A 9,814-nucleotide genomic window follows, 5' to 3' on the forward strand; every position below is an offset into this window, starting at 1 on the left:
TGGATGATGGTGGCTATCGAGTGGTGGACGTCAAAAGCATACTGAAGAAGAATTCGAAGATGTTTTAGATGTCAAGTTCCTATTTGTTTTACAAGCCTAAATTACCTAGTTATTTTAATCTACAAGTCTACTGTATGTATTATAAATACTTCAATTTCTAAGCCCGATGATACACACAATAATTTCTTATCACCTTTTTCTCTATCTACTAAGGCTATGCTTAGTTCTTTCTTTCGTGAGGGTTCAACCGAAGCTGACTCGACCGTTTGGTCCTTGTTCGCCCGGTTGAGTGTGTCACACTGTATCATTTTCATTCTTCAAAAAAAAAAAATTGTGTCGGTATTCACAAACCACCAGCCTAGGTCTCCAATAGTCAATGTTTACCAATTGGAATAAACGTTTTGTAAAAATACTTTCGTAAAAGTGTTTTTATAAAGTACTTTCATAAAAATGCTTTTGTTAAAGTGATTTTATAAAATGTGCTTTTGTACTTTCATAAAAGTTCTTTCATAAAAGTACTTTTGTAAAAGTGCTTTCATAAAAGTACTTTCGTAAAAGTGCCTTCATAAAAGTGCTCTTATGAAAGTACTTTCATAAAAGTGCTTTAGTAATGTACTTTTATAAAAGTGTTTCTATAAAAGTGCTTTTATAAAAGTGCTTTCATAAATGTGTTTCCGTAAAAGTACTTTTATAAAAGTACTTCCATAAAAGTGCTTTCATAAAAATACTTCTGCAAAAGTGGTTTCTTAAAAGTGCTTTCATAAAAGTACTTTCGTAAAAGTGCTTTCATAAAAGTACTTTCGTAAAAGTGCTTTCATAGAGTTTTCATGTAAATGTACTTTTGTAAAAGTGCTTTCATAAAAGTAAAAATCTATTGCAACAGTTTTATAGGTAGAGTTTCCTCAAAGAATGAAATGAGCAAGATGGGGCATAATTATTTTTCATGCCACAGGCTAGTCAATTTTTGTGCTATGGGACTGATTTTTCATTCTAAAAAGATTGTGGCCCTTGGCAAGAATTTGTAACCAAACTCTCTAATGCTATTCATTCTTCCCTATTTTTGCCTAGAATAAGAAAGAATTAAGAGAATGAGGCTGAAAGCAGTGAACCACTAGCGTGAATTACTAAGAGTTGTGGAAACAACACTGAATGTTTGGTTATGCAATTCACATCATCTTCTAGCGGCAGCGGATATCCCTGCAAGTGAACTATGCCTGTGGAAACAACACTGAATGCACTAACTCCACTAGCGGCAGCGGATATCTGTGCAGCTCGGGGTAGACTTCGCCGAACTGACCGCCTTGTAACAGCTCGGGGTAGACTTCACCGAATTGCGCCTTGTAACAGCTCGGGATAGACCTCGCCGAACTACCTTGTAACAGCTCGGGGTAGACTTCGCCGAACTGACCGCCTTGTAACAGCTCGGGGTAGACTTCGCCGAACTGACCGCCTTGTAACAGCTCGGGCGAACTGACCGCCTTGTAACAGCTCGGGGTAGACTTCGCCGAACTGCGCCTTGTAACAGCTCGGGATAGACCTCGCCGAACTACCTTGTAACAGCTCGGGGTAGACTTCGCCGAACTGCCACCTTGTAACAGCTCGGGACAGACTTCGCCGAACTGACCCACCTTGTTACAGTTCGGGATACCTCCTCGCTCAAGACCGCCTCGCTCAGCACTTCACATCATCTTCTAGGCACCAAAGCCAAACAAGTCGTACCACGCCTGGCACCAGGGAATTCCGTGCCCGAGGGTGCCACGCCTGACTGACTTGGGATCTGACGTTTGGCAGCTGCACTCTAAACGGCCACCTGCCACCGCCACTGACGCCGCCATCTCCAGTTGGACGGTTAAGCAGTGACGGTTAGGCAGTGACGGTTCTGTCTCAGCAGAAGAAACGACAGCCGAGTTGACAAGCGCCAGAGTAATCATACCCGATCTGACAAGGGCCTCGGGGCGAGTACGCGAAGCGACTATAAGAGCCCCCTGCCCCCCGATAAGAGAGGTATGCAAAAACCTTGCGCTATCTGGTATTACCTTGCTTTTGAAAGATTCTAACTTGAGCTTCGGAGCCTATACACCGGGTTCCCCCCGGAGCTTTCCCATCTCTCCCGTTTCAGGATCCCGACTACCTCGTTCGAAAGCAAGGCGACGGACAGCTAAGACCAGCCGGATCGCGCTCCATCAGTGCTGGAGTGGGCAATTGGGAACCAAACCTGCAGAGATCCAAGCCTGCAAGTGAAGTATGCCTATGGAAACAACACTGAATGCACTAACTCCACTAGCGGCAGCGGATATCTGTGCCAATGCAAGAATGGCTACGATGGCAACCATTATCTGCCATAAGGATGCCAAGGTATAGTAAAGCATATATAGAAGATTGTGTGTACCTAGCTATTTATTGATTGATTGATGACTTATTGGTTATTAAATACTGACTATGCTAGCCTTTTATGCTTAATTGTTGCTTGAAGACACTGACGAGGAGAAGGAGAACGACAGGAACCAGAAAATAGCTCCCTCCACCGGTGGGTTTCTGTGGATGTGGCTATAGGGTAACCGATGGAGGAGAAGGAGATCTCCAATGGCTAGGTAATAAATTAATTTAAGCTGTTGGAGAACACCGATGGAGGAGAAGATCTCCAATAGTTGTTGGGTTTCATCTTCCTCTCTCTGATAAATCTCCCCAGAAAACAGGGTAACCTCTAACCAAACAAGATGAGTGTAAATGAGCGCAATGGTCGGTCTATAGTTTACACTCTCATCGAACCATCGTTTTTCATCTCCATTGGTGTAAATGTGCATTTACACTAAAAACAAATGCAGCCTAATGATCTAAAATGAGAAGCAAGCTAATGGGAACTATCTCATACCCTGATAACAAAGTAAACATTATTTAATGGTATAGGAGGAAGATTAGACAACATCTAATAAGTACTAATAAATCTTACAACGTAACAGAATTATCTTAAAAATGAAAAAATAAAATAAAATAAACAATCAAAATAGGGGATATTCGGTAAAAAAAATTGCAATCTAATAACCAATCATTATAACCAAACCACATCCATTGTGTCTAAATCTAACAAGAATAACATACTAGAGACTAATTATGCTACAATTTATTCTAATAGTTTGGCATTGAGCCGGGGAGATGAAGCAACAAATCAATCATGGAGTTTAACCCTAATAGCCTTTAGACACGATGCATCATAAAAACGAAAAGAAAAACATAATAATAAGAAAAGAAAACAAACAAAAGGTAAATGTTTTAAACTAACATTATTGTTTGTGAAATTGATTAATTATATCTTTACTGTTTGATTATTGTTTTTGTTTTTGACAATTGACTAATTTCGTGCACATGTGACCCCACGTGACATATAATTTTTTTTTAAAACCTAATATCACCCTCACCCCACTCTCTTTCTCCATTCTCAGACCTCCCCCTCCCCCTCTGTCTCTCTTTCTCGATTCTCACACCTCCCCCTCCGCCTCTGGTCTCTCTCTCTCCTTCCCTCTTCTTCTTCTCTCTGTAATTCCGTTGTAACCAAATTTTCGAAACCTTAAATATTCGTCTTTGATCTTACCGAGTTCTCTCAGCGCCACGTGAGCTTTGCGTCGATGGAAGCTCTCCTAGTACTCGAGGGGTCACTGATATCGACATCGGGATCATCGCTCAGGCTTGCCCGGGCCTGAAAACACTGTCACTCTGGAACTGCACCAAGGTTGGAAACAAGGGAATTGAATCTATTGCGATAGGTTGCAATTCACTCGAGAAGCTCGATCTTGTCAACTTGCCAATTGTCGATGATGGATGTCTCCTCGCCATTGCTAAGAACTGCCCCAGTATATCCTCTGTCTATATATAGACTCATGCCCACTTGTCGGAGACACGTCCCTTGAAGCTTTTGCAAGATATTCTTCCAAGATTGAGTGTCTCTCTGTGTCCAAGTGTCCCCTAATCAACGCTACTAGGGTTTTTTGATCGTTTCAAGCTTGCCTAACCTTTCAAGGCTTAAGCTTGTTTCCCCAACTCTGAGCGACAGCGTGCTTGAAGCGATAGGAGGACATGGAAAATGTCTAAGTTGCCGCTGCTAGAAGTTGCAGCGCAGTTCTCTATTAAACTGTGGCATTGAACAATTCTGAAAACTATCATGGGTTCGTTTTCTAGGGACAAATTCAGACAGGCGTCCAAATCCTGGTTCTTAACTGGTTGGGTCCATGTATTTTATGGTTAGAGTTGAGGGGGGAAAGAAAACTTATGGTCGGTCTGCCTGGCAGTCACTCGGGTTCTCTGGTGAATTTACCAATGTTTTGGTGTGAAGGAAGTTGCAGAGCCAGTCAAGCTGTTGAATTATTTTCGAGCATCTGTCCTGAGATTGTTGTTCGGGAGGCGCGGTTGGAGGACAGGCTGGTGGCAATGCTATCCGGGTTCTCTATTCCTAGCGGTTGTAGGAGATCTTGTCTCGTTGCTGTTGTTAAGGGTGTTAACGGTATTCCACCATTCGATTTCGAATTTGATATTTAACATAATTCAATAATCGAATATAATTTGGATTTAAATTATATAGTTATTTTATACAATTCAGATATCCTATTCTTATCGAATAGTTAATCGGATTTAAATTCGGATATGACCTGATTCAATTGGATAGATATCTAAATTCGACTGATTATTTAATTCTTATATATAATATATAAAATATTTTATATATAATAATTTATATATTTATATACTTTATATCAATAAAATATTTATTTTATACATTTACTAATTATCTAAAATAATTAATTAATTGAATTCGAATTCAAATATTAATTTTCAATATCCGTTGGATATTAAATTGAATTCGGATATCGAATTTTCTAATCAGATTCGAATTCAGATATTGTCTTATCCAATTCCAATTCAATCTGTTTATACCCCTAACTGTTGTTGGTGGCTCAGTTGATGACAATTTTGCCTTGGGAAGTGAAGAATTCAAAATAGGAGAGTTTGAATGGAAATTCAGCTTCAACAGGGGATATGTTGCTGTAATATTAACAGTGGATACGGTGGCTGATTTCCTTCCTCGCAAAGGACCACTGCGAGAGAGAATGTTAGATTTTTTAACGGTGGATACGGTGGCTGATTTCTCTCTCTCTTTTTCCTCTGGGCGACAGCAACGACACTGTAACTCACACCCAGCGGCAGGATCACCGGACCATTCTCCCCTCTTCTTTCCTCCTCTCTCTATTCTCCTATTCCATCTCCCCTTTTCAATTGAAACCGACTCTATGTTCCGTCTCCCCTTTCCAATTGAAACCGATCATCCAAATTGCAACGGCAGCTCTTGATTTCATCGTTGATCAGTCGATTGAGGAGGCCACCTATGTTCGATTGTTAGGGGCCCGAGATTGGAAAAAGACCTGAGGTATTCTGCTAGACTGAAGACTGTCTTCACGGTCTTAATGTAGGGTTGTCTTGTTTAGGAATAGAGTTAGTCAATTGTTAAAAATGCAGAATTTACAAAAAAAAAATCCAAAACTTTCAAATAATGTAGATCTATTTTTGTTGATATCGATAAAGCATTTCCACTTTGTGTGTTGACTTCTATTAATGTCTCGATGCTGAAACGACAAGTTCATTCAAATGGCTGTGGTGAGATTTGGAGAATTTTTTATAGCGTTGACTTCTGGAAGTGTTGTGATGGCCCGAATGCCCCAGAGCCCAGAGGGGTGTGAACGATTATCTGGAGCTGAATGTTTGGTCGAAAGAAGAAGGATGACAAATCGGGGACAGCCACTATGGCATTTGCATTGAAGTAGGGGACTGTAGAAGGGGACTTCGACGACTGGAGACACTCTATTTCACATCAGTTGCAGCGGCGAGCATAGACGAAGGAGGTGAACATTGAAGATTGCAATTGGTAAAGAGCTTTCGGACGTTGCCTTCAATGATATTGAAGTTGTTAAACGAGAAGCCAGGCTGCTGTAGTTTTCAAATGTACAAGAGGCAACTTGTTTGACATTAATGATGATGTGCTCGAGCTTGGAAAGATAACAGTGATAGAGGGGATGACATCCTTGGAAAAGTTGAAGGAAGGACAGCCGGAATGAGAGGAGATTATTCTGATTCAACGACGGAAATGAACCAATAGAAGGAGATAGTTGCAGATTGCAGATTGCAGATTGTAGCAACGGTGAAAAAACGAAGAAAACAAGGAAAAGAATTAGGAACGAGAGCTTGTGGTGGTTGGAAGATGTTCTATGTTTAGTATGATGGTGCTCTGTTTATAGTGTTGTTTCAGCAACAGAAGTGGGAGGATGGAATGGAGCGGGGAGAAGGAAGAATGAGAGGAGAAAAAAAAACGCACCACCGAACTAGTTCGATGGTGTTCTGTTCAATGTTGATGATTGATTTGGGGTGTTGGCTAGTTAGAAAGAGAGAGAGTGAGGGAGAATGAGAAGAAGAAGAAGAAGAGAGAGAGAGAGAGAGAGAGAGAGAGAGAGAGAGAGAGAGAAAATGGGAGAGATAGTTCACCACTGCTCCACTTTGTCGCCGTTGTATCGAGGTTGAAGATAGTGAACAAGGGGGTCTGTTGCAGTGGTGGACATAAGAACAGGGGAGGTGGTTACGATGAAGAAGTTGATGGTGAAGAAAAATAGAGAAAGAGAGAGAAAAATGAGAGAGAGGGAGGAGGAGGAGACGAAATTGAAGAGAAGGTTGCGCCGTTGGGTTCTGTGTCGAGAGCTTCGAGAGGAATGTGAACAGTGCTCTGCATCTCTGCTGCTGGTTCCACATAAAGAAGACGAACAGTGGGTATTCTATGTTTGGGAAGAGAGATAAGGGAGAAAAATGAGAGTAAGAGGGGGACCAAGTTGAACGGAGGTAGCGAGGGTTGCCGCTGCTAGATTGCTTGGTTGAGAGCTTGAAGGAGATGAAGGTGAACAATGAAGTTTTTTTTTTTTTTTTTGATAAAATCATAAAATAACTCATTTTGGGTTTATTATTAGGGTAAAAGGGTAATTTCGTAATTTTTTGAACTTTAGAGGTAGAAAATGGATAAATAGGGATATTTTTGGATGAAATTTGACAGGATAAGGCTTTTGGGCATTTGGATTGGTGGGGTGAGGTACGGGCACTTCAACTTATGAAAAAGCCAAAAATATAATTTTTATTCGATGAAGGGGTAAATTAAGGAATTTGCCTTGAAATTTTGTAGGGTTAGTTTTCTGAATGTGTTGGATGAATTGGCAATATTTGATCAGTACAAATGCATTCAAATTAGGGGAATTTAGGGGTACAGGTGGTCTAATCAATAAAAATGTTTGGAATGAAATCTTCATTCCATGGACGGGCACATCAAGGAATTTTGAGTTGAAATTTTGTAGAAATGAATTTCTGAATGCCTTGGATGAATTGATAAGATTTGATCAGTTCAAATGTGTCTAGGTTGAGCCAATTTGCAGTACGAATAATCTAACATGTGAGAAAGTTTGGAATAGAATCTTTGTTCAATGGATGGACAAATCGAGGAATTTTGAGATGACATTTTGTAGGATTGGGTTTCTAAATTTCTTGGACGAATTGACAAGATTTGATCGGTTCAAATGTGTTCGAATCGAGGGAATTTGAGATACAGGTGGTTTGACCAATGGAAAGGCTCAAAATTAAATATTTATATGATAGAGAGGTAAAACAGATATTTTGAGGGCTAAAATTTGATGGACGGTTAACGAGAGTTTTACGAAGGCATTGGTAAGGTTTCGGGGTCTTGGGAGATTTATTTTAATACAGATCTATGACTTCGAGAAGAACGGGTCTTGGGAGTCTTAGAATTTTCAAATGATCCACATTCAAAGTCTTGATTTTCAACTTTCTCTTACCAAAGGCCTTTTCGAAAATGGTTTTCAAAACCGGATGATCATACCGGAAAAACCGGGAATCAGTCAAGTGACTAGTTTCGTTTTTCTTCAAAATTGGATATTTACAAAAAAATAAAATATTGATTTGGTCAACAAACTAATGACTCGAATGATTGAACCATTCAAACCATTCAACAGTTTTGACCAAATTTTATTTTTTTTAATTTTTTTATCAGAACAGGCCAACCATTCAGTTTGAACAGTCGGATCGTTCAACCTAAGAACCGGACACTCACCGGTTCTGTCTATGAATCGATTTTAAAAACCTTGATGAAATATTCTGAATCCGTCAAGTATGAGATTGACCGATTGAGCTGTGCGATTTTAGATCATGTTGGAATTATTTTTATTGGTGGAAGATCCCAATTTAGCCTATAACCCTTGCATTAATATGGATTTTCCCATCAACCATCAAATATTACTATATACACCTTTCTGAATTCATTAAGTGTGTTCTCATCAGATAACCTTTGGTCATTTTAATATAACTGTCAAAACATCTATAAACGTCAGGATGGCCGAGTGGTCTAAGGCGACAGACTCAAGTTCTGTTCTTCGAAAGAAGGCGTGGGTTCAAATCCCACTTCTGACAATGGGTTCAAATTATAAAATAAATCCACTGGAAAATAAAAATAAAAAAATCCAAGGAAAAGCATATAGGAAGTTCACAACTAGGAGCATGTCAATTGGATTGGATTTGATCTAATCCGATATACTCCAATGTGAATTCATTATAAATGGATCAGCTCCAATTTAATCCAATAAATATTTTGGACCAATTTAAATTAGTCCAATTCAATATCTAGACTGTCTAATCTGTTTAATTTCATTTTGATTTACTGATTTTAACACAAACCTGGTTCATTGATACATATATTTTTATCTTATATTAATGGACCAGATATTGACTTATTCTAATCCAATCCAGTATAAATTTATTACCAACAGACCAAGTCTTATCCAATCTAATAAATATACTATACCGGATTAGTACAATCCAATATATCTTATTGGTCCATCCAACTTGTTGGACTGAAGAGAGTCCGATCCAAAACCAATCTATTGACACGGACACAACCACAGAATCGATCCACCATCAAACCATAGCCATCATCGCCGATGGGTCGAGCTTCCTTGCAAATCCTTCAGTTTGTCTTTGTTTTCTGTTTTTTTTTTTTTTTGTTAATTTGAAATGACAAAGCATGAAAAATTGAGCTACGAAGCTCAAATTTGTAACCCTATTAACATCCACAGAATAGATTACCGAATCACAATCAATTGAGCTACGAAGCTCGAATCCCCAACTTGGGGGATGCATGTCGAACAGATTCAACTGAACTAGTAATACGATATATAGATTAAAGGGGCACAAATTAGATACGCCGACCCAAAGATCTTAGCTGGTTGTCACCTAAAACAAATCCGCCTTCTGTTAGGTAAAGCCCGTTCCAACTGCCTTTACAGTCTTACGTTGTAAATATCTTCATATTTATATGATTTATTTTATAGAAGATATTCCTAATAAAATTGCAAAGGGCTGTTCAAACGGTATCAACTTGCCTCGACAGAAGTCAAATTTACTTAAAATCAGCAGCTAGGTAAGTATTTCGAAAATCCCGACTAAGGGTTTGTTAATTTGTGGAGTCAAACAACTGTCCACGGATCTTAGTTGCTGCCAATGTCTCTATTTATATTGTATTTATTTGTATTTGTACTCCTTCCAAACTGAGCCATAACGACTAATAAAAGTGAAATTTCAAATAATTAGATAAAAACATATTTTTGAAACTAAAAATTTAAAATTGTATTTTTTTTGTTGTATTTTTGTTTTGAAAAATAATTTTATTTTTAAATTAGATGGTTTTGATTTATTTTTAAAATCATTCAAATTGTAAAATGCCCCA

The 9,814-nt window shown here is 38.9% G+C and overlaps 1 non-coding gene across 1 annotated transcript; it reads left to right on the forward strand.

Moving 5' to 3' along the window:
• The first annotated feature begins 8,418 nt into the window (after nucleotides 1–8,418).
• TRNAL-CAA (transfer RNA leucine (anticodon CAA)) lies at nucleotides 8,419–8,502 on the forward strand. The gene has a single exon. It is a non-coding gene; the product is annotated as a tRNA-Leu (tRNA).
• Nucleotides 8,503–9,814: the final 1,312 nt, after the last annotated feature.

Source organism: Nelumbo lutea, chromosome 3, assembly GCF_056320005.1.
Source record: "Nelumbo lutea isolate HS-2025 chromosome 3, American lotus-T2T, whole genome shotgun sequence".
NCBI lineage: Eukaryota > Viridiplantae > Streptophyta > Magnoliopsida > Proteales > Nelumbonaceae > Nelumbo > Nelumbo lutea.